A 24,804-nucleotide genomic window follows, 5' to 3' on the forward strand; every position below is an offset into this window, starting at 1 on the left:
AAGCATTGAAAGGCTTCCTGCCCAAGAAAGTTAGTCCCCCTGAAGTTCAGAAAAACTGGTGCACAATTTCTGTAAGGTACAGCCGTAATAGGAATCAAGAATATTCTCTTGCACGGTTTCTTTTCAAGCCAGTCTTCAGCGCCCTCGGATGTGCCTTCGATTCGATCCCATTATCAGCCAGCAATGTTCATTTCGCGATGCGCGCGCCTCGCAATTCAACGAAGGGATTAAAGCCCGAGCCTCGAATTCCCGCTGTTTATTCTGCAGAAACGACACACGTATTCCGGGTTATTCAGAGGCAAATGAATTTCTGTAATCCGCTCCTTTCATAGCCTCGCCTGCCGGATATTACGGCTCACAATGCCAGGCCTGTTCTAATCTGCTATTCTTCGCCGAGTGGACCACGGGAAACGCGCAGCTTCCTTTTTATTGCCATTCCTAAGAGGCTTCGCGTCTCCCAAAAGACGACGCCCGAAGGTAAACGTCCTCGCAAGTAAAGCATATCGTTCCTATCAATCATTCGATTTTATTCCATCGTTACACTAGAGAGAAATTAAAATTCGACCCTCTGTGCTTTATTAACCTTTCGAAGACCAGGAATTTTCATCCACAGAGACGCTGTGCAAACGGAGATGAATATTATTTCATTAGATAGCCTATGTTCTTTTAATTACGTGATTAGGAGAGTGGAAAGGAAAGCAACATTTTTTAACATTTGGCCTGGCTGCCAGTTACCTTCCAAGGATGTAAAAATAGAACGTATGATTTAAGAAAGTGTGTTTATTGGTTTATAGTTTGACACACATTTTAGACGTATGTGATTGGTAGTCAAAGAGCTATGGCAATTTTTGCAGTTACTGTCATTGTTACGTTTGTCCTGAAGGGTGGAGACGAAGTTGTTGAATTATTTTAGAAAGTTCTCCTAAACAGAATCGTGATTCTCAGTTGCAATTTTATTGTTCTAAATTTTCATCTTATTTTAACCTTTAGAATCACTCATTCAATTTTCTTCCACTTTCAGTCGAACACTTTGTACAGTAAGCAGACTCAAGTAAAATGGTCTTACGTATTGCGCATATTACGTTTGAGCCCTTTACGTAATACGACACATAGAGGGTGATAAAAGAATTTGATTGTGAGTTTCACGCATGGAGAACACTTTTGAAGGTATATAGAGGATTTAGAAAAATAATATGAACATTTTATGGACTGCTGGAAGAGGTTAATATAAACATCATGACCGAAAATTAATAATCATTCCTGTAGGAATCTGAGTATTAGTTTGTTTGAAGATTTAAGGTCGGAAGTTCAAATATTTATCGTAGATACGTATGAACTCTACTATTTGTAAAACTGGTATGCTTTACATATTACATAGCTTCAAAAATTAAATCGTAACTTTTGAAACAGGTAAACCTGCCCACAGTATGATTACACCTCACAACATTTATATCCCTATAGAAGTAATTACACATTTTCGACTCATAATTCCTTGTTCAAAGGTACGTTTTTAGCCTCTCCTACAGCCTTTCAGAACATTTACCCCCTATTTTACTGTACATTCATTTACAATAGTACACGAGCTCCCTGTGCATGCCAGCGAACGCGATTAACCGACATGGTCAAAGGATATCTGCATACAACATACGCCGAGTTGAATTTAAAGCGTTCAATTTATCTAGCTAACCTATACGACGAATTTGCTTGGAAAATCGTGGAATGGACTTATCGACCCGTGACAATTCCCTCTGTTTTCGTATCGATAACCTCGCTCGACGATATCGTCTTCATAAAATTGTACGATGTCGTATAAGCCCAAACAGAGCTCTTAAAATACGAAGCGTTCGTCCAATCAGCTGCTTCGATAGGTCGAGTCCGGTTAATGGTCGACTCGAGGAAAAAATTGACGCTCTGCCATCGGTTGGGGCACAGCTGCCGCCAGGTCTGGCCGTTCGTGCCCGCTTGAAACATGGCAGGCTTAATTTCAATTTGCTTCGTCCCAGCCGCGTTGAAAGCTCGCGTGATACTGGCACGATCGCCGACACCGATAACCGACGCTGTTTATCGCGATCCTGGACTGTATCGATTTGAACGATGTAGCAGGATCTCATCGATACTTTCGCGACTGCCGAGAATTCCACAAAGGGTAAAGAGATGAACATCTCTGGTACGCTTCTAAGTATGTAAAATAAAGAGATTATCGGTTCAGCACACGGTGGTCTAAAAAGGGCTATTTCGTGGATAAAATTGGTGAACATCTTTGCGTTGATTATTTAAAATAAGAACTTAATTTTGACAATAGAATTGAATTATTAGTAGTAAATAATGATAAAGCACAGAAATTCTGTTTGAAAGATATAAACCTGTAAAAAAGGTAAAGAAATATGAAAGTGACTTTCCTTTTGTATGTAAATGTAATGAAATCATATTTTCTCTCAAATCGATAAATTCTCTTATTTATCGTTTTACCGATGAATTCTCAGTTTATTCCACAGAGGTGATTATATGTTTGCAAAAAAATCGTTATTTCAGTTTTATGACTTAAACTTGTCCTTAAAGACTTAAAACACTTTTCTTAACACCCAGTGTAAATGAGAACCGCCATTCTTTACCCAATACGATTTAAAATTGTAATTCTTCGTGCAGGATCAATGAAAAAAGCACGACAGCGTGAAATTCTATAAAATTATAATCGCAACGAGCGCTTACATTCCGTTGTATTCTACTCGCGGCGACAAGAGGGGACTAGGGAAGTTAAAAGCCCCTGGTGTTCACCCTTTTCTCCCCCCCTCCGGCTTTTCCCAACGCCGGAAGGCGTTCTCGCTTTCGAGGGGCGACGCCACTCGCGGGAAACGACAAAAATGTCTCTCTTTGACTTCTATCTGCCTTGTCCCGAACCTCCGTCGTAAAGTGCAATTCCCCGTGTTAAACGTGCCGAAGTGTCGGCGGCTGGAACAACCAGACAAGCCTCACCGACGAGAGCTTTATGTGGACTTTGTCGCGGTGCTCGCCACTGGAATCAGATAAAACCAGCGGACCTAATATTTACCCGAAGAGAAACGCGCGGGCATCCCGCGGATTCATGGCTGCCCGCAGACCGCTCTATCTCGAAAATCGTAATTCTCTCTGGTACCGCGGAAGACGGCCGAAGCTGGACATTTCACGGTGAAGGGAGGAAGAAGGTCCCTCCCGTCTGATTTCTGTTATTACGCTCCTCCATTCTCCCGCCAGCTAGTGCTCCTTTTATTGCACAGTATTTCAGAGGATAATAGTTTTAGTTAACTTGTCCGTTTGCTTCCGACTGTAAAATACAGCTGGATATTTTGTGACAGAATTTTGAGACTCGTTCTGTAGGAGACTTTGATAACAGTTGGGTAGTAAAGTATTCTGTTCGTAAGTGTTTTATGTGTAACTTTGAGTGTAGTTAAAATCTTTAATTGTTTAATATATGCATCGGTGTATGCATATGAAAGAGGTTTGAGATTGTAACTGATATTTATTGTGAATATTATTAATGAATTTACTGATAATTTATTTATAATTCATTTACCAAAATTAGTTTCAATCTTAAATCGGTGAGGTGGGGTCTTATACATTTGAAAATTGTTTTTTCAGCGCCCTGAGAAAAATCTAATATACTATATACCTACTTACCAAAAATTCATTGTAAAATTTTGACAGAATTTTGAGACTCGTTCTGTAGGAGACTTTGATAACAGTTGGGTAGTAAAGTATTCTGTTCGTAAGTATTTTATGTGTAACTTTGAATGTAGTTAAAATCTTTAATTGTTTAATATTATCCTTTACTGGCAATCTCGAGTAAACAAATATGAATAAATGATAATAATATATTGTGTAGAAAATTGGTAGAATAGGTTATTTTTGTAAAAAATATAAAACACTGGATTCCTCGATACAAGTTATTTGTGGATTAACACAATGTAGAGTAAGGTTTAATTGTCTGGTTAAACTACTTGTATTGAAGGTTTTTATAAATTATTTTCATACATTTGAGTTAGATAAATCGTAAAACGATAAGGAGAACCTACTAAGGGTCTTTCTTCCACATACTTTTTTTGTAAATGCGTCGAAACTGCTAATAGATTCCTCAAGTTTGTTGGAATTATAAATAGAATAAAATATAACAAGAATTTGAGCTAGATAAATATTTATTATCCATAATTTTCTCAGTTTTTCTTCGCGAGGAAAACGAAATACTGATATATTGTTTTTCGAAGAAGATTCATACTTACTCTTACTGTTTCGATTGCCTTACATATTGCTGTTTCTTCAATGAAGCAATAAGGCTCCTAATTAATAACCAATAATTCAATGATAACGAAATTCTATAAAGTTTCATGGTTAAAAGTAAACTGAAATTCACAGTGTATGAAAAAGTACTAAAGTAGCTTAAGATAGTGGAGGTCTCTGTACTTGGTAGCTATGGCAGATGCATTTCCGCCATATGCATCTGACGCAAGAATCATGTATCTTATATCTACCCTCAACTACTGTATGTAGATATATCAGTAAATTGATAAATCTTGACAGTTCACAACGAGAAAATGAAGGTAGTATGACAGATACAAAACAATTTACATTAGGAGTGTTTGTAAATACAAACCTGATAATAATGTACAACGAGATACATTAAATCCAAATAATCAAATACATGCTCACTCGATGAATATTTAAAGTCAATTTTCCTGAAATTTAGCCTCATACGAAAAAATGTTATTGCATGTTTTTGACTTAATTAGTTTTTTCTCGCAAAATTACCTCCTTCCTGATTTATGTTTTCAAAATCTACGCAACAGCATATTCAATACATGCTACATATTGAATTACTTCATAGTTGGATTTGTATTTGGATGAAAGTTAAAAAAAGGTCGGTTGTACATCATATAAATCTTTTTATATAACGTTATTATTAACATTGAAATGAATACAATTCTCTAATGAGATGTGTCCATCAAACAAATAAACAATTTCATTTTACTTTTATTTTCCAAGCATGACAATTTTATATGATATAACCTAAACTTTAGGATAAATATAATTAGAACAGATATAAAGTTATCATTCTTTATATCTCAAATTTTCTGCACAGTGGTCACAGCAACGCTTCCAAATCTTATGATATTAAAATGATACTAATTTTAAGTTGAAGAGGAAAATTACTTCTGAGATTCTGTTGTGAAATTATGTACATTGCAGAAACAGGATTCAAATTCGAGCAGACATGGAGTGAACATGATTTCTTAATAGTCGACGAATAATTGCGATAACGTTCTCGTGACTGAGAAACATTCAGAATTCTTAGAGCACAGAATATATTTCCGGGCGTGGGTAGATACCCAATTCATGGTTGCGCGCAGAGGAAACTTTAAACGGCGGAACTATTCGAATTAATTCCTTCTACTCGTTCGATTCAATGGGTAAAGGATGATTCAGGGTGTTTCCATTATCAGAAGTAAACGAATGGGAATAATCGAGTTACGGGTTGAACTCGACGAGTGTTTTCTTGCCAATTATAAATGGTTACTATTTCTTATGTATGAATAATGGGAATGGTATATATTCAATTATTTATACAAACAGAAACTATAGGAATGATTCTTACAACTTCTCACGCTGTACTTTTTTCACCTTGTGTTTTAAGTTGTATTATCTTCTTGATTATTTATGTTTAAACTAATTTAGACTGTTTTGGATATTTTGGCTTGCTTTAGAGACTTGATAAAATGTTCTGTGTTCTCTGTTTGTAGATTGTCTTTCAGTAATGTTTTAATTAAATATAATTAGAGCACTGAAATAATATGTATATTTATTATAATTATTGAAATACTGAAAGAGCAAATCAGTACCGGGTTATACTTTAAAAATACAATTTGATTTATATTACATGATTAATATTTTGTTCTAGCGCTCTTTTTATTATTTACATTAAACTCGAAGCAACAATACAAATAATTTTATAAAGTACTTTTATCATTAATTTAACATAAATGCTGTTTACTGTTTATCCTTCTGGAACTCTTTATCTCAAGTTGATACCTGCTTAAAGAAGTTAATGAAAGTTCCTACGTATTAGACGTTATTCCAATACATTTTGAATAATAGTTAAATTAATATTCAAATAGCGATTACCTAATACGAATAAAAAAATTATTCAGAAATAAAATTTGATTCGAATAAAAATTCATCGTTAGGTACACATACAAGTAAAAATATCAAGTTATACACTAAAATCTGTTATACAGTCAGCCTGGAATATTAATTTATTCATAGTACGTTTATCTGAATAAAAGTCTATTCGATACTCACAAAAACTTCAATATATTTCCTATTTTTCTTTCAAAGTTATTCGAATCAGATTATATCGAAAAAAATTGATTACAGTGACAAGTCACTCGAATAGCATCAAACTCTTCCTGTACAATATACGTTCCTAAAGGAAACAACGCCAGCTCATTACCACAATGTAGGGCGTACGATTTTTCCTTCAATTCAAGCTTTTGTCATGGAAAAAAAGAACCTGGCTGAAAGGTCGTCCCCAGCGCTTCTGGCCTCGTTCGTAGTCAATTTTCCCGAAAACGAGGCCCTGCAGTGGAAGAAACGCATCGGATGGTAATTTGTTTCTTTTTTCGTCGCGTTATCATCCCCTCGTGCCCCGTTCAGATCCATTGCGAATTCTGCAGCAGCTCCATTAAGCGAACACGCGTCTAGCCTGAATGGCGATAGGGACAGGCAACGGGTTCAGAAAAGGCAGAGCCGTGGAGGCTTGATTAAAAGCCGATAATGACTTTTTCGACGCGGGGACCGACGCCGATTCGATTTTCCGATCCCTGGTTCACGGTCGAACGGTCCGTTTCTTTTCGAAGGGAAAGAGCAGAGATCCCAGGCTGTGTCTGCGCTGACCTGGTGCTCCCTATTTTACGCGGCGATGGCGCACGAACGAAATGGCCGACCGCGAACCGGCTCCTTTCCTTCTGTCGTTGGAATTAATCCAATTCCCCATCGCGACGAGGGAAGCCCAAGGAGAAAGGGGAGGAAGCTGAATTTTATACTCTGCTCGTGAATTTTACATTCTCCTCTGCTCAATGTTAATTAATTCTATGAATAATCATCATACGGCTGGGCTGGACGTTAGGATCAGTGTAGCGAAAATGTGGGGAGAAGGCGAGCACAAAGGAAAAAATTATAATGACCACTACCTATATCTTTTTTGTGGACACTCTTATGTATCTCAATTTGTTCAGCGGAGAAGACGAGCTGAATCGTTATATGGAAATCTTCCTGCAAGGTAAATTCATTTGTCGCGAACGTTTTGTATGAAGTTTTACTGAGGAAGGAGCGTTAGACCTCTTTTACACGGCGATTCGTGAATCACGATTCAGGTTTGCTATATTGTAGTCGCCATGTAGATGCAACAATTTGTTTATACGTCTTGTCAGCCGTCTCGATACGAAAAAAGTATCGCGATTCTGTATCTCATGAGAATCGTCGTCTGAACGCTTCTGTTGAATTAAATGTACGGTCGGTGTATGCATCGGACGCGAATCGCAATTCACGAATCACTATATGAAAAAGGTTGCAGATTATAGCTGGTATTTACTGTGAATAAAATTAATGAATTTACTGATAATTTATTTATAATTCATTTACCAAAATTAGTTTCAATCTTAAATCCGTGAGAAGGGGTCTTATACATCTGAAAATTGTTTTTCACCTACAGGTTACCTACTTACCAAAAATTCATAGTAAAATTCATAATTACTGGGTATTTCATCCATATAATTAAATATCATTTTCCGATAACTATTAAAAGCTAACACTAAAGAGAAGCTACTGATCCCTGGTTTTTATTTCTGTCGAGATTAGGTTACCATTCGTTTAACAATTTTATAGAGCCCGTGAAACTTTTTATCACCTATTGAGGATTAAACGTATATATATAATATTCTTATTAATCCTGTGGTATAAAAGAAAAAATTGTCATTCAGTTATTTTAGAATTGCGATTCACAACAATTAAAGCAAAAAGAATTTACCTCCTGCTACAATTAAAATATTTTTATGAAATCAATAAATTGTTCATCCATCAGGTAATCTGAAATTCTTTTGAAAAAATAGATAGATACACCATAAAAGTTTCAGTAATAAGACATATACTGCTATTGTGTACTTCTATTTTCTGCTATAGATTCACATAAAACTATATTTCAGAATTTTAAACCTCTAACATTTACCAAGGAAACCTATAAACATCAAAGTTTGATTGATTCCTACATATTTATGAATTTTTGAATGACTGAACAATATTTTCCAACGCCACGTAGATACTAAAAGCAACTGTTCTGAATGCTTTGAATCTCATACGTGACGGTGAAATTTTAATTCTCGAAAAGGTGAAGAACAATTTCATTCATCGTGATGGAAATATCACCGAAATAGAGGTACATACACCAGTAATTTTTAACGCGCATTCCACTCTGCCAGCAAAATTCGACGTGAAACGAAATTTTCCGCGTAGTTTTTCTTCGACGTCGATAGGATTTTCATGCGATTAACTACGAACTACCACGTGGTTCAATTCGTTCCATCGATCTCGAGCGTGTATCGAATCGTGACGTTGGATCGACGTGCAGTGGCTCACGAAAGTGTTCGTACGTCTGCTGTTCAAAATTTAAACAATACGAGTATACATTACGTGTTAGGGTTTAACGTCTGAAAGTACTGTGCGACACAAATGTCAGGATTCTGTTTGTAGAAGCTTCAAAATATTCACTACAATTAATTATTCTTACGAGTTCCTTAGTTCAATTGAGGTTTACCCTCCATATGATATTTCTGCTTATAGCATCAAAAGTTATTCATACCTTTGTGAAAAAAAATGATACTAAAATATAAAATCAATGTACTGTGCGGAAGAATTTATGTATAAATGACTAATGCACTAACAGTGTAGGTACTCTACATAATGCAATTGTGTGCTTTTTGAACCAAATGGTTACTGCACTAAATTTAAAGAAATGGAAATTTAAAGAAATAATTATTTTTAACTTATTTTTTAGTACTATTTAGTTGAACTGCCTTTGGTTTCAATCATAGTTTGAAGGCATTGCTACACACTGTATACTAGCTACATTGAATTTTAGAAGCTTTACAAATTTCGAAATTTGAAAATAAATTTCAAATAATTCTTTGGCTTTACGTTGCTAGTTATCCACAATTCATTTTACTTTAACTTAGCTTTCTCTTCTCTATTCTCTACAATCCTAATTATCTTAAGGAGTCAACATCAAAGCTAGAAGTTTCAATATATCAACAAAGCGTTTCTAGAAGCCGACACTTTACCGAGAGTCAGGCAAAAGAGATCGGATCTTTATTATTACTTCCTTTCATCCCCCTCTGGACACTGTCCTTTTTATTGTCCCTGTGACTTTCCACTTTTTAGCCCTCCTCGGACCTTGAGATTCCCTGGGACGAGACAAAGGATCCAATGGCCCCGAAGACGCGAGACATCGTCACAGAGGCTGCTCTCCTCGCGGCTATAATACGATCGGGGCCAGAAACTTTTTCTATTACCCTGCTTGGAAACTTCTCTCGAAGCTATCGAAGTATCGACGCCTGCCTCTCCAGGGAATTTTTCTTCCTACTTCGTTTTTTCTCCTGTCTAATGGAGGACGAAGGAGGAATCGCGATGAAAGGATGCCCACAAAGATCACGCGGAAGCTTGAAATTTATTCACCGAGCATCGCTGGTCGAACAATTTATTTTTTCGTCCCGTAAATTAAATTTCGTCCTCTGCGGTTCCCTCGACAGTCGTCGTAAGGCCACTGTGCGAAACTACTAAGGCTTAGAGTTCAGTCGAGAGATGTCGATGTTGTTTTCTTTAGAAAGCTGCTAATTTATTGTCGATCGTGGGTAAATCCCCTGAGAACTTGGGCAAATTTCCAACGTGCACTGATCTCTCAGCAACGTTTGCATTTATACAGTATCTGAATAATATATCTGTGGTTGTAAGGTAAAACGACCTAAGTCACCATATTTTTGCTTCAGAGATATTGGCGTTTAAAATTTTTAAAGTTTTGATCCCTTATTTTTTAGTGGAACAATACTTTCAATGCCCTTTTTTCTTTCTAAAAATATAAATTCTATATTGTAGATGTCAATGAAGGCTTTAATCTGAATTTTTTGAAATTGTAACATAGATCGTTTTACCTTACAACCACAGATTTGTCAGGTGTTGTGTTTCCAAAAACGATAGAAAAATCGATTTTTTAGGTGAAAAGTAGTGAGATTGTTTCAGTTGCACCTCCCAAAAAAGCAACATTTGTAAAAAAACACTGAACATCTATTGACAAGTGAAATCTAGATATATTCCTGCAGAACAATTATTTTTCGCATTTATTGGTTGTTGGTTTCTATTGTTATAGTCAACATGAATCGACATAAAAGTACAGAAGGCTGAGTTTCTAGTTGCAATGCCGATTTTAGTCAAAGGATTAATTGCTTGCAGTATACACAACTTCGATCGACATTTTTTTGGTACTGACAGTTCACCAATTGGGCTGTTATATCTATGGCTGCAAGGCAAAACGATCTATATTACATTTTCAAAAAATTCGAATTGAGGTTTTAATTGAGATCTAGAGTATAGAGTTTATATTTTCAGAAAAAAGGATTAAGATTGAAAACTTACGTCAATATCTCAAAAACAAAAACATGTGACTTAAGTCATTTTATTATTACTATTTATTAACAAACAGGATGAAGTCCCAATAGAGTCCCAAGAAATATGAAATTAATCCAGATAAAAAAATATCAACACACGTATTACCTATTTCTATAACCTTTTAAATAACAACTTTTTACAATAAAAAATGTTGCACGCTGTAAAGTTTTACCTTACAGCCACAGGTATTCAAATTTACGCGTTCGAAATCGACTGACCGAGAAGCAACGAAGATAAATTCCCCCTATCCCGATATTCCGAGCCCCCGCCGCTTCGAGTCTCTGCTTTCGAATGCACCCGAGGGTCTCGGTGTCGCAGGAAATCGGGGCCAGCTAATTAATCACTGCGCCGCATAATAAGCGGGATCCGATAACGATACTATCGGCGATTCTAAATTCGTAACACGTCGCTGGCGTTTACGGGGCCGCGCTCGATAAACACCCCCTGACTGGTATTAAATTATTGTTAAGGAAACAGAGGGTGCGGCCCGAGAGTGACTCCAACGCTAACTTTCGCTCTGCTTACCCTGTGTTTCACGCATGACACGGTGCGCTGTCCCAGAAACTGGGAGCAGTCCTGGCCTTTGGGGCAGGTGCGTCGAGTTGCTACAACTTTGTACACTGGACGCTGTTAACTGGTCAGCGTGAAAGATGGATGAGGATCGCGAAGACTCTCTTTCAGAGGAAGTCGATATTCGATATGGTCTTCTATGGACTCCTGATAGGTTTCTAAGGTTGTTTTCTCTTTGAGATAAAGATTTATTATAGAGAAGACTTTTATTCTATTGCACAATATCGCACAATGTCCTGTTGCTTTAAAAATGATGTAACTCAAGAAACGTGATTTCTAATTATAATTATAAAACAGCTTGATATCAAATAAATTTTGAAGAACATACGTTTTTGTGTTGTCACTTTGGAAGCAAGTGTGGAATATACTTTTATCGTTCAATGACCAAAATTCTAATTTCTATCATTTTTGTCTTATCTTTTTAACAGTACATGGTGCCAGTGAATTAGTAAAGCTTTTATGCAGAAAATGAGCTCAAACGTAAGCTTAATCAAACTATATTTAACTCGGATTATTATTCTGAGATAATAAATTCAAATTATTACCTTTAATACTAATATTGCTTATGATGTTTGCAACAGAATAATGCATTAATTTTACTTTATTCGAATAATTCTTATCAAACTGACCAATATATTTTTGGTTGTAACACAAAATGACCTAAGTCGTATGGCTTTGTTTTGATATTTAAAATTGTCAACTTCGATACTGTCTTTTCACTTCTGCCTTTGGACCCTTATTTTTAAATGAAACATTCTTTCAACGCCCTTTCTTCTATCCTAAAATATAAATTCATTAATTACCACATACATATACATACAATTTATCACACATCCACAGAGCTCTTTAAAACATATTTTATTCTGCATAATTAAAAACTCATTGCAGCAAGTAATCCCTATTTTCGATACCAACAACAAGTCACCATGCCAATTGACAATCGACTTACTTATCAAAGAATAGATACAAACGATCCATAGTCTTGCAGTCAGTGAATTTTCGAGAGCTCCAGAACTCAGTTCATCAAAACTCGAAACGAAATTACTCCTTCCACCCAGTTCCATCAGGCTCTCTTAATTTCTACTCGAGCAGATTTTCACTAGGCATCGATAGGTGAGGAGAGTTAACCGGTTAAGGGTTGACCGCATTACTCATTCGACCAGTAAATCGAGGGAGGTACGACACAGTCGAAGTGGCAGAGAAAGGGAGAGTCAGGGCTCGGGCACGTTTCACCGCGTCGGCGAGTAACGCGAGAGTGGTAACGGAAAGCTGTTTAACTTGCGGCTACCACGGACTTCCGTCTCGGTACTCCCTTGCGTACGTGCGCCGTTCACCGTCATGTTCATGTCTAACCTGTGCTTAGGTTGCTGCTTCTATTGAGCGCAGACTATACGAAATTGTGTACAGCCATAGCTCTGTCTCAAAGTTGAGGTATTCTGAGAGCTTCCGTGCAGCAGACACTTGGAATTCTTGAGGCCTCTTTGTTCTCCGCCTCCTTTATCATATGGTTACCTATTCTTGAATATGTGGTGCAGAGGAAACATTATTTCGGCTGTTAACGATGGAACTCGCGACGATCCACGGGCAAGTGTGATTGCTCTTATCGAAGCAGAGGAAGCTAGAAAATTTTGGAAATTATGTACAGTGGGTGTAGAAAGTATTCGTACACTAGGCTCAGGTTTTCTGAGAAAAAGAAATCTAGTAACCTTCCTGGAGTTACTTTAAATGACTAATTCTCTACTTTCACATCCCTCAGTTGAATTTTCGCGAAGATGTTTCTACCCTAAAAGCAGATGAGAAAGTGAAGGTAGTTTTTCTATAAAAAATGTGAACATCCAAAGGTCTCAAGTTTCCTTAAAAATGTGTTTTCACAATGTATTTAAAGATTGAAATCTCACATTTACAAAACCCTTCATATGCAATTTTTGATTGAGGGGTTATTCCACATTGAATGAAGTAGAATAATCGAAGTCAGTTTGTATTCTAAATATTTCGAAAGCAGTAACACACTTCATTCAGACACAGAAAAGAATGCAAAATTCATTACGTCTATGACACGTTAATTGTCTTTCGTTGTTTACAAAAGGTTTGCTGCGATGTCATCCTGCGACAATGTATGTCTGACTTAAGACCTATTCTACTGCCAGCATGTATTAGCCAAGCCAGACACAGCGAAATCACTAGAATCAGTCAAGTCAGACACATTTTATACATATTTTAGGCACATTTTCAAGAGTTAGTATCTCAGTAAGTTAGTATCTCTTCATTTGTCTTATTTTAGTATGTATTGTAGAATTTTCCAATTAAAGTTTCTAATACCTGTCGTGGAACATCTCCTATGCTTCATCTATCATAAATTAATCTTTTTAATCAGACAGCAGTGATTCCACCATATTATCTCTATGTTGCAATACAGATACCAGTTTAACATGAATATTCACACTATTTTAAACCAGTCATTATAATCCTGAGTTACTTTTACATAAGAATAAACCAAATACAGTATAAAGTCCCAATACGAATTATAATTTTTCTTATCTTTATTAAATCGAACAAATGTATATTATGTATTGTTCGACAAATTTTTCCATGATTTCCTTTTATTAAATATTGAAACTATCAAGATACCTAAAACAGCTGATTCAATAAGTTTTCTAAAAACAAAATTAACAATTTCTTCCTAATATATACTCTACAATCTTCCTGGCTTTGTACATCTATTCAAAAGCTGTCCAGGAAAGGATAAACATATGTTAATCATAGGCAATTTATGCTGATAAGCTTTCTTTACAAACCAATTAAGCTCAACGTTCTCGACCAACTCACACAAAATTAATTCAACGCCTGAGGTATATAAAAAGGATTCAACGCGTCCACTGAGCGATAGCAAAACGCAAGGAATGCTCATGTGACGTGTTTAACAAGTCAGACGTCAATTACAGACCCAGTCTGTCTGTTTATTTTCTTAATGACCGTTTAACGTGACGGCGTCATGCGGCTGGTGTTATCGCAGGCTATATCCCTGCATCGATGGCCAAGTATAACTTACAGAATGTTCATCATGAAGTCATCGATGAACGGCGCTTCAAACAACTGTATCCTTGAGGATAATACGATCGTATGCGAGGATTGCGCTACCATAAAGGTGAAACAGTCGCGTGAACGGTAACAATATCGTGATCGTAAAACATTTATGAATCGGGGCCGACCGAAACCATAACTGTTTCATGCCTTTTCACGGCGCACCAGACGGTTCGTTTCACAACTTTTCCATAATGTTTCGTCCTTGAGAAAAGAAAAGAACGCGGGACGGAAAAGTGATTCGTTTAGGAATGCCATAAAGTCAAGCGGGAACAATTTTTACTGGTTATAATCTCGTGACTTGTTATCAGCCATAAATTTGTAGAAAATGGGACGTCTAGCTGATATCAGCTTGCACTTTAATACAGTATTATCTTTATTAGTCTGATTTCAGGTAAATATCATTTGTTTAATCCAGGAGTTTGGATAATGATATTAAGAACAACAATAGTGATAATGAATTGTCTTCGTACTGGATACCTTATCCTATTAACTATTCATATATTCACGTAACTTTATTTATGTCTTATAGTCAACTGTGAAATGGAAGGAATAAGGGAGCAGATGAATTAACACGAGGAGAGAAGAAATAAATTATATAAGTTTATAAGAATACTTTAAACAAAGTAGTTTAACTTAATAAAAATAGTATTTAGGCAATAGTAATAGATAATAAATTGCCTAAATACTTTAGACAAAGTATTTTAAGGAAATGATGAAAGAACAAACACTAGATTTAAAGGAAGTGAACCATAACAACGAATGTAGGTATATTAATTAAGATAGTATTCTAGTATGTAGATAATATGATTGTTACGAATTTGCAGGCACGACGCAAAGGTATAGATAAACATAAACAATAGCTAGGAGACGTAGTATAATTAGAATGCATAGACAGATTAGGGCGAAGTAGGTCATACAAGTATCTAAGCTTTCTACACGCAACTATTTTGCAAACAAGACAGCAGAGGTGGAAAATCTATCTCTGCTTGATCGTTGAAGAGATGATGTTACTTGATCAAACTCGCGAATATTATACGAGAAATACAGACATGAGTTCTGAATTCTGATATTCGATGTACTAACGATGGAAGTCCGATAACGACCTCAATTTGAATCGGAATTATGCTTTACACTACACTTAATAACAACGTGGCAATTGTAGCAAAAGTAGTTATCGAGAGAGCTTTAGTTTTCAATTTAGTGTTAACAGTTGGAAGACGAGTCACATAGATTCACGTTTACATTTGGGACATGCATTGTCAGATGCCAAACTGATCAACTGTATAAAACAAAAAGCAATAAACCTTGACAATCCAATAGAGAATACATTTTAAACTTGAATTTACTCTAAAGGTACAAAGTAAAATATTGCAGTGAATTAATTAAGAAATGAACAGTTCTGTTTCTGAGGTACTCTTAATTAAAAATTCGTCAAAGTGCTTTTGGAAATATATTAAACATTATTCAGGGGTAATATATACATAATTCTATGATCCCAGACGATAAATACAACTATACTGGTAATTATTTCAATTTTTAAAAAGTCAATCACTAATCATATGTTTAGAAAATAGGGTTGAAAATTGGAAAAATTAGAGTTAATCAATTCACAGTTTGAAAGGCTCATTTACAATCTAAAACAGAAAGAACCCTCTTTTATAAGTGCTAAGCTGGTTAATCAAAGTCCTACAATAATTAATGCTTGTCTTATCAAATGTGACAGTGGAATAAAACATAAAAATAATTTCAAGAAACTAAGAGTAACAGTGATGAGTCTGTAACGAATAGACTCTATAACGAGCCTATAGCTACGTAACTATTAAAGGCACCCAAAGTCAGCGTCGAGTCTTTTCCAGCAAGGGGATCAACATTTAGATTTAGATCAAGCTTACAGTATTCCACGGCAGCGAAAGCTCAGATGGTAAGGCGACCCCTATCTGTCGGGGTGGTTCTCGAAAATCGAGTCGACAAGTTTGAGGAGCAGCCACGAGAGGCGCGGAGTGGGAAACCAGAGACCACCATCGTGATTTTCGCTCGCGGAGCTGTATTTTCGATTTCCATTAAGGCGTATTCCCAGCGCAGTCCCGGTCTCTGTACACACGTACCAGTGTGCACTGTGCACGTGACCCAATTGAAAAGTCGATACCTTAGAATTCAGCCACGGAAAGGGCCTCGCCGCCTTTTCCCCATCTCGTTCGTCTTCTTTCGCTGCGACGTTGTCGTTGAACGCGCTCTAGATTTCCTGAAAGGGGCGACAGGCTCCTCGATCAGCGGATCCTATTCCCTCGCCGAGAGATCGCTCCTCTTTCTTGCATATACCGCTGGTCCAAGTGAAAAAAGACATCGTCGAGCCAAAGTCGCGGTTGATTCCGAGGATTTCAAGTTCTGGGTACTGTGATCGACTAAGCTCGTCAGAATTTTTGACGACTTGATGGAGATATTCCCAAGGAAAACGTATTTGTTAAAGTGAAGGGCATGATGTTGTAGTGAGAATGTCAACGATGGGGGATTTTTCAGTATGTAAATAATATTGGATGATCAGCTTTCTGATAATATTTTGTGATTCATCTTCTTCATTCTGTTGGTCACCTTGAGTATTTTATGCATTTTTTGGCTTGGTAATTATAGCTTGGTAAATTGCTGCATCGAGTAAGGATACTGTTTAATATAAACAGATGATAACAGCTGATTGTGATAGTGCAACCTTTCTGTTACTTCACTTCTTCTACTGCCTAAGCATGTTTAATCTACTGTATCACTGAAAGTTTAAATTATTTTCAGTGATTTTAGAACCAGGCTATATTTCTGCGACCACACTTTCCATCCCAAAAGTAACATTTTTTAAAAAGTACTTTCATTACTCGTAATCATAATTTGTGGAGAAATGAAACAATAACTTCGTTTCATACAAGATGCTGTTCTTTATTCTAGTAACACAAGAACAGTTAATTTTTTGAGTTACGTCATTGTTGTAACGAATGAGCGATATGAAGTCTCAGCAATCCACCCTGCACACATTATCGTCAACTAAGACTTCCTGTAACAGCAACATGTGCGCGATACAATAATCCCTCGCTAGCAATCTTCTCTCGTTTCACCCTAGACCATGATTGATGCGTTGGACTTGGTTCTTCTGGAGGAGTCTTTTTTAATTAATCTTCAGAAGACTGTAAATGGCCGTAGGACGACGAAACTAGCCGCAGGTCTAATGAAACGCGTGAGAAGTACTTCTATGTCCTCGCCTTAATTGGGCAACAGTCCACCGCCTTGGCAGAAGCTTTCCCACATCTTTTTTTTTTAGGTTTCTAGGTCGTGTGTATGAGGGAAGTCTCGGGTTGTGGGGTTTCGTCGATTAAGCGATCGATGCCACGGCCGTCTAGGTTAGAGCGAACAGGCGACCAGGTTGCGCTGGGCTATCCAACCGCGAAATGAGGAAAGGGGAACGCATCCAAGCCGCTTAGGCAGCGTCCAGGCGGTGTCTTGACTCGCAAACCTTGACCGAATCTCGCTCAGAGTCGAGTCGAAACTTTTCCTGCTGTTTTCGACTGCCACGGGAGGGTTTTGAAAGTGCAACCGAGATGTTCCGAAGTTCCCCGAGCGTGATAGTGCCTTCGGCTATCAGACGTTTCCTCCTCATTGAACCGGCTGGGACGGTACATTTCTTCGCATGATCGCTAATGTTACAACGTATGATCGAGGCTTTACGATTAGGAGCGGTTTGAGTCAGCGTATTGTTATCTGAAGGGAAATGGGACTTTATGTAGTAGTAGGATCTTTTGTTACTTTTTTATTGAATGGATACTTAATATCAGCTTATTGAATATTTACACTAATGGCATTGCTATTCTGTGCTCTTCAAAAACGTGCCTTCGATATATGTGGCTGATTGATATTGTTAATCTCTTGTGAAAGTCACAGACACGACATAAATTGTACTCCCAGTATTGGAGTAGATATTGTTGTCCAGGAGAAATCGTAGAAATTTTAAAAAGTAGAGTAAGTTTTTCGTATATTTTGTAATAATTATTTAGCCACTAATTAGCTTATTTATATATTTTGATTTTGTATGAACTCTAAATTCGATGATTGCAAGTTTAATTAATTTTCGTATCCTTTGAGAAAAAATAACTGCAAGAAGTTTAAAATCGTCCTTATGCAATTCGAAGGATGAAATAAATACAATATCTAATTTGTTGGTTTGTGGTCGTTAAATTCACTTACTTACTCGAAAGAAATTGTCAGAAGACATATACAAGCTATTTTATGAATATAACAGTTGTTTAAAAATGTGTGAGTATTTGTCCTCCACTCCAGTTATTCGGAACAAGTTTAGAAATATCTGTCATCCGAAAAACATAAAACCTTTATTTATTTTTCGTACAACATTTTTGCATTTCCACCATTTTTCAAGAAAAGTAAAACGGTAGATACAGAGATGTCTGATTACGAATATTGGATCCACACACGAAATTCTTCGCGATAAAGTAGACCATTGCATTTCATGAATAACAATCTAGAAATTGAAATACTTTAAAAATCTTGGAACATTTCGATTCAAAAAGAATTGAAAGTCTCAATATTTGAATATCTAAATCTCTGAATATTTGAATATTTGAACGCGCAACTACAACCCTATGAATTCTAACCAACACATTCTGTAGTTTAACGCTTTAATCACATTTCAACATTCAAAATGATAACAAGCACCCCTCAGTTCCATATACTCCAATTTCACCAAAACCAACGATATTCCACAAACATTCTCCCTCAATTTTAAAGTATAAAATACTTCCACGAATGCTTAAGGTTAATTTCCAGCCGTCCTCCATTCAGATCTAAAACGTCCCCAAACCTCAACGACTCCTCAAACAATGCATAAAAACTGATTGAAAGCCTCGCCCCTGAACAATCGCACGTTGCCGCAGTCAAAGGAGTTCGAGCCCATAGAACAGTCCGTTAAACAGCGAAAAAAGGAGGGTATCAAGGGTCCGAACGAGTCGATCTTTCCGGTAAATTTCCAGGCGCCGCGGGACAAGCAATTACGCTGGCGACGGAGCGGCGGCGGGCACCGCCGCAAACGCAATTTATTCCTCCCGTCGTCGAGCAAAACGCGTCTCTGTTTCCAGCCCCGCGAGCACCGCCATCGCCACCCCATCCCCCGACCCACGCTCCCGCGCGAGTCCCTCGCAGGAATACGCATTATACGGCTATCGTAAATTTCATTCTGCCTCGCGATGTATGGATCGCGGCCTCGCGATGACGTATCGCGCGATAATGCGTTCCCGCAATTTCGCCCGTATTTTCGGATAAAGTAATTTACACCAGGCCCGGACGGCCCATTAGAACGCATTACGCGGCTATAGTTGTGCTGGATATGCGATTACCTTTAATCCAACCGTTCGGCTGTCATTCCGTCTCCGTTCACCGTATTTCGGATTAATTAATAACAGCGTTTCTCGTACAGTGTTGTCTATGGACCACATTGATTCTTTTAGAGGCGCGAGTAACAGGTTATGCGAATGAAACTATTTCGCTCTGAAAGTTTAATGATGCAGGGTTACTGTTATGTGGCGAAACAACGTGGCGATTGTTGTGAAAAGTTTGTCAGGGTTGCAGGGTATGATTTTGTTGCATGGTTTGATGACCTACGAGTTATTTTTTAAACGAAGAATTGCTTCAACGTGTTGTGACCACTTGGTTCAGTTTACGAGGACTGCATAGATCAGAACGAATTAGATTGTTGTAGATATAAATAGATGCTGGACATGGTTTTGTAGGAAATGTCTTGAAGTTTATATTAGCAGATTGTAGATCTCCTTGTGTATGTATAAGTAAATGTTCGTCTGATAGTTCTATTTGTTCCAAACACGATGGAGCACATTCTTATAGGCACTTATGTACCTACAATAAAATGGAAATCTTCTGCAACGCTGGGTTCGCTGCTTAATAGACGAAAATATAGTACTCACATATTGGCCACCAAGAAGTCCAGTTTTAACGCGCTGTGACTTCTTTATGGGAATATGTCAAAAGCAGTTTTCATCCCTGCAGTTCTTGTAAATGTAAATTGCTATGAAACAATGCATTACAACTGCTATTGCAAATGTCGACAGGGACATGCTCCATCGTGTTTGCGACGAATTGAACCATCACATTGACATTTGTCATGTAGCAGAAGGTGCATACAAAGAGCATTTGAAACCTGTTAACATGAACTTAACAATGTTTCCTGCAAAATCATGTAAGTATTTGTTTATATATGTAATAGTTTGCTTTGTATAAAATATTGAATATATCTATTTCTTTCCTGGTATCTCTGAATTTACAAAAGACTTCCCATTTTGTGAGATCCTTCCCATTTCTATACATCCACAAACTGCCTTTCACCAAACACCATAGTTGAAGCTTAAAAACTACAAAGAATTATAAGCAGCAGACTGTGGATGTTTATGCAAATTCCTATTTTCATACACAGCATAAGAAGAAAGGGACCTAACTAAAGATTTGTTTCAACCTTCAAATATTACAAAGTGTGCTTATCTTTCGATAATTTCTACATTTTTATTTTCCTATCTGTTATATTAGAATATAATAAAGGGGGGGATGTTGCTATCGATTAAATTTAACTCCTCCCACTCCCCAAAATATATATATAAATTCTATATATATAGATGAATGTGTGAATATGTGTATGTACGTATGTATATATGTGGCGTCTATTTTGCTGTATATCTCTGAATCGAGTTATCGAAATTCCACGAAATTCACTATGATGGTGGCTTCTGTATAAGAGGCATTGACGCTACTAAAATTTCAAAAAGATCAAAGGAGGAGTGAGAATGTAAATCTATGGGGTATCATATTTCAAACGAAATTAAATTTACAGAAAATGTTATTCTACCAAATTCGTAGCACATTATAGAAAAACACTATCCACAAAAAAGAGGTGATTAAACTTTCAAATAGACCAAGAAGTTCAAATTTTCCATGTTATATGGATCCTGTACTGTTCTACACATTGAAATATCCCAAAAATGCATAAAGATCCACGGTCTAATTACCAGAATTTGTAATTCTGCATAAAACCCGCGAATGAAATCGTAATGTTCAAAAGGCCATCGCTTCGCTGGGTCCCGTTTTCTCCACCCTTGCGAGCCGCCTAAAAAAAGCAACAACCGCCTCGAAAGTGGAGCGCGTTCGAAGCAGGTGGTTCAATCAGGTGGATCGCTCTCGCGTTCGAAGGGGTGATCTTGGGGCGCGGCGGGAGCGATTGGGACTCGTGAACCGTTTCGCGTCAATCACGCGTCAGGAACAAAGAAACGCTTAGCAGGATGGATGCACCCATTTGCCTGCGCGTCGTAGACGCTTCCCGTCGCTCGATGCGTCTCCTTTGACGCGCTATTAGACGTCGCCGGCGACGAAGCTAGGGAAAATAAACCCTCGTCGCTATCAATCAACAGCCCCTGATAAATCGACCCTCTCCTCAAGGGGCGAGGAGCCTGGTTAGGGGCACGGAGGAGGGTCCTAAAATACCGTGTTAAAGGGAAAAATAAAGCTCCCAGGCAGTGCCTCGAAACATAGGCGCGCACCCTCTAACGTCAGAGGGAGGACTTTTTCCTCGAAACCGTTCCTCCCTAAAGCTGCGTTTACAGTAGGTAATTTTTAGTCAAACAACTAAGTTAATCAACCTAAAGTCAATCAAAATTGTCGTTTCGTCTTGGTTGAAATTAGGTTTGGACGAAAAACTTTTAACGTTCGCAGGAATATACTTCTGGTTGATCGAAAATTGCTTAGTGTGAACGTAGCTTTATCTGGAAGTAGCTCATTCGTCTGTTTTTGGTTGAACTATTTAATCGGTTGATCAAAAGTTGTCTAATGTAAACGCAGTTTAAGTAGTAATATTGTTGATCGTTTTGCAACAGAGGTGATGTAGCAGATTAAACGATATTTGAATACAGGTTTTAAATAAATTCTGTTTCGAAAAATGTACAACTAAAACTTGAGGATGAAAGTAATTATTCGTAGGTAATGAACAATTTTTCGTACACATAAGAATATTACAATAAAAATATCATGCTGAACGTTGTTGAATTCATGATGACTATGAAAACAATCGTTTAACAAATATATATATTAAAATAATCATGCCGTTACTTTTATTCCTATGCTTATTCAAATAACTTTTAAATTTGAATGAAAAGTGAGTCATAAATCACAAATAATTTACTTTATTTCTAACTTTTATTCGAACATTGTTCAAAATGAAATTTATTCGAAACTTTATTCGAATAAAAAGTTATTGGAATAGTGCCCAACTATGCATTGTTATGCGCGTTACTGTACAGGGTGTTCTGTTAGAGGTGGTAAAAATTCAAGGGGTAAAAATAAAACGAAAATTACGCTCATGTTTATGTATGTTAGTTACATACATTTGAAAAGAGCAGTGGTTATTATAAAATATAATATTATTGTATAGTTTTCATATTTGTAGACAAAATACAGTAGTCTTTCTTTTCAGTTATCACAATAACTAAAATATAATAATATATTATTTAATACACTAAATTAAAAAACTCGATGACTCTATCATGAGCTTTAATTGTGCTGATCATAGTGTCAGGTGAGTTGTCGAATTGCAAGGGAATTTTAGCGATAGGACAGTCTATAGCTAACTATCACAAATCTAATTATTCACTAAACACAACTAAACAGGTATCACCTGAAGTACTAATTTATAAGTCTTACGTTGGAAACACTGCAATTTATATCCTCTTATGTTTTGAAGTCATAAATCCTAAATACTCGTACATTTTGTTGTGACGATGTATAAGGACGTTGACTTTTTTTAATGAATAATCAAACCACGTTGAAATGTCAAGAAATTGAAATGAAGTTTATAATTAATATAACACTACTAAATTTAACGTAAATTTTTAACTATTGAGTTATATATTTGAGCTGACTATTTGGCAGTTGACAAGAATCTGTCTTCAGTTTTCGTGTTAGGGTTAAAGAAAACTTTATACATTATATTTTATGTGGTGATTGGTATACCTGGCGCAAAGGGGTGGCCTAAGAGTTTAAGGTTTAAGTAAAGGGGTTTTCTCTTCATTAACTGCGTCAGTGGCTGTGAGTGTTTCTTAGCACAGATTGCTGGGGTCATAGTGGGAGTTAGTTGCGTAATTCTTATACTAATTTGTAACTAACTGTGATTTACGGTGGTGAAAGTTGTCCCTTCGCTTGGGGGTAGTCGCAGGTGGCGTACGGAAGTCGAGTCAGCGTGAGGCACGGAATCTAATAGTCATAAAACAATTTGTTGGGACACAAGGAGTTCCTGTTCGGTCGGAGTACGGTGCATTGTATTTCAGCACACAGAAAAAAAAATTATAGAATTTACTGGTCGTAAAATTCTGTTGCTGCTTGCGTGATTCGCGTTTTTTCGCGCGTTATTTTTAGTTATCGTTGAGTTCTCAAAGAACAATTTTTCACAAACTTGCTATTCAAAAACAAATTTTATCATTATTATCCTTGCCTTAATTACGGCTAGCAGTACTAGAAAAATGAAAGAAATGACAACTGGAAACGTAACAAATGTCAGTGTCAAAAACAAAAATTAGGAATTTGGAAAACAACCCTAGAAGAAAAGGCACTAGCCTCCCTTTTATACTCTTAGAGGAAGCCAATAAAAATCTAGTAACACACACATCTGCGTGTAATGGGATCTCTACGAACGAAAGAACCATCACACATCACTGAGTGTAAAGTCCCCGATAAAACCGACTACCACTGTCTTCTCCCCTTTTTATCAGTCAATTCGATTCACTTAGCCACTCGTCGAGCGTGTCCAACGCGGCGACCTAATTATTTACGCCTCTCTCGAGTGTTAAAAACTCACAGAAACACTCCACCCCTACTCTTTTCGCTTAACCAAGAAATTTCGTTGTCTCTTTTTGTTGGCCACAGCAAGAGCGAATCATCGTGAGTCGATGGGACGACAGGAAGTCGACGATTAATAGTCTTCTACTCCGGAACCGACAACACGGTTCAACATTTTGAATGATCATTTTTCTGTTCTTATCAAATTCTCAAGTATTTCAGCAGCTTATCGATTCCACTTCGAATTCGACGTAATTAAAATTTATTCATCGCGCGATATTAGGCTGGTGATTTTGTACACGAACTGGCCAGGAGTAATGAAAGGCCGGTGAAAATTGAAACGTGCAGCCGGTGCACGATTTAAAAACGAGCAGAAAATGGGATACAAGTGTAATTTCCAGTGGCGACGGGACGCGAAATTTAATGCAGCGGCGCGAGCAGGGGGTAGTTGAGGGAGGGGGAGGCCACATCGCGTGAGGATTTTTTCCCCGACCGAGCGAAAATTCCCGACGCTTGGCCGGAGGGTTTCTTGAA

The 24,804-nt window shown here is 37.2% G+C and overlaps 1 protein-coding gene across 2 annotated transcripts in view; it reads left to right on the top strand.

Annotated features, from left to right (window-relative positions):
* Alpha-man-iib (alpha-Mannosidase class II b) overlaps nucleotides 1–24,804 on the top strand; it is a 141,104-nt gene that overhangs the window by 73,828 nt on the left and 42,472 nt on the right. The gene's annotated exons all lie outside the window — the stretch shown is intronic.

The sequence above is a fragment of the Calliopsis andreniformis genome, chromosome 6, assembly GCF_051401765.1.
Source record: "Calliopsis andreniformis isolate RMS-2024a chromosome 6, iyCalAndr_principal, whole genome shotgun sequence".
NCBI classification, from domain to species: domain Eukaryota; kingdom Metazoa; phylum Arthropoda; class Insecta; order Hymenoptera; family Andrenidae; genus Calliopsis; species Calliopsis andreniformis.